We start from the raw sequence: 2,019 nt of genomic DNA, 5'->3' as shown, positions 1-2,019 counted from the left end.
TTTAGAACACAATTTGGTCATTATGAATTTTTAGTGATGCCTTTTGGATTGACTAACACACCTGCTACATTTAGTAGAATGATGAATCACATATTTTTGAAATATCAACATTGTGTTATAGTATTCTTTGATGATATCTTGGCATTCAGTAAAAATGAGAAAGAACATTATGAACATCTGTCTTTGGTTTTCAAGTTGTTGAAAGATAATCAATTGTATGCTAATCCGGAAAAGAGTGAGTTCTTTCAAACAGAAATTGAATATTTAGGTCATATTGTGTCATTAGAAGGAATTAAGGTTGACCCTAAGAAGATAGAAGCAATATTGAACTAGCCTATACCCAAAAATGTGCATGAGTTACGTTCTTTTCTAGGTCTTGCTAGTTTTTACAGGAAGTTTGTGCGAATTTTTTCATTACTTGCTTTGCCTTTGACTAAACTTTTAAAGAAAGGTATTGTTTATCATTGGTCTGATAATCAACAGAAATCTTTTGATTTATTAAAACATGCATTAATCCATGCTCCTGTATTACAACTACCTGATTTCAATAGACCATTCTTTTTAGTAGTTACTGATGCTAGCGGATCTGGAATAGGAGCCGTACTTATGCAAGATAATCATCCCATAGCCTATTCTAAATGTAAATTGAAACCCTCCGAACTTAAATATTCCACTTATGATAAAGAATTGTTAGCTGTTGTACAAGCTTTAAGACAATGGAAACATTATTTAATGGGTTCTGAGTTTATGATTAAGACTGATCAACAAAGTATTAGACATTTACTTAATCAATCCCAAATATCTGATCGACATATCAAATGGGCAGCTTTTATTCAGAGTTTTCATCCCCTTATTCAATATCAACTAGGTAAAGAAAATGTAGTGGCTGATACATTAAGTAGAAGACCGACCATTCATAATATCTTTGTTATATCATTTGATTCTCTAACTCCTATGAAAGATACTTATCATCAGGACATTACTTTTTATGCTGATTGGAATAAATTAGTTGAAAATAACTGGATTCCTATTGATTCACTTTCTTACAATGATGGATTCATGTTTTATGAAAAGAGATTATGTGTTACAGTTCCATTTAGATCTTTTGTTTTGAATGAGATTCATGTCCTCCATATCAAGGTCATAGAGGTATTATATCTACTTTATGTACATTGACTGAAGATTTTTATTGGCCACATATAGACACTGATGTATCTAACTTTGTTTCTGAATGTTTGGTTTGTCAAAGAGTTAAGAGACATCATGGTAAACAATATGGATTACTTATGCCTTTATCTATTCCATCAAGACCATGGGAACAGATTTATATGGATTTTATTACTGGTTTACCTAATACTAAAGCTAACCATGATATGATTTGGACTGTAGTAGACATGTTTAGTAAACAAGCATATTTCATTCCATGTAAGAAAACTTTAACAACATCTCAGGCAGCACAATTGTTTTTGAAAACTGTTTTTACTAATCATGGTTTACCAAAAGTTATTATTTCTGACTGTGATTCTAGATTTTGTAACAACTTTTGGATTATTTTGTTTGCTAATTTAGGCACAAAGATTGATTTCTCATCTGCATTTCATCCTGAAACTAATGGACAAACAGAAGCCACTAACAGTACTATTTTAGATCTTTTACGTGCTTACACTATTTCTAAACCACAGACATGGGACACACATTTACATTTACTGCAGTTTGCATATAACAATACACCACACACATCTACAAAGAAAGCACCCTTTGAAGTGATTTATGGTTATAGATTGTCTACACCTGTTGCATCTTTATCAAATAGAATTCAGAGTGTTGATGATATTGCTAATATGCACGCTACTATTTTTGATGAGGTTAAAGACATGATTGCCAAAGCCCAGTAATTGTATACAAAACAAGCCAATAAGAAAACACAAGCCATGAATTTCAAAGTTGATGACTACGTTTGATTAAGAATAGAAAAATGTAGATTACAAAGTGTAGATAAACACCCAGTTGTGAAATTAG

The sequence above is a fragment of the Lygodium microphyllum genome, chromosome 20, assembly GCF_053477565.2.
Source record: "Lygodium microphyllum isolate KBCC chromosome 20, Lygodium_microphyllum_v1.1.10, whole genome shotgun sequence".
Taxonomy (NCBI): Eukaryota; Viridiplantae; Streptophyta; class Polypodiopsida; order Schizaeales; family Lygodiaceae; genus Lygodium; species Lygodium microphyllum.
Note: the sequence above shows the minus strand (reverse complement) of the source record.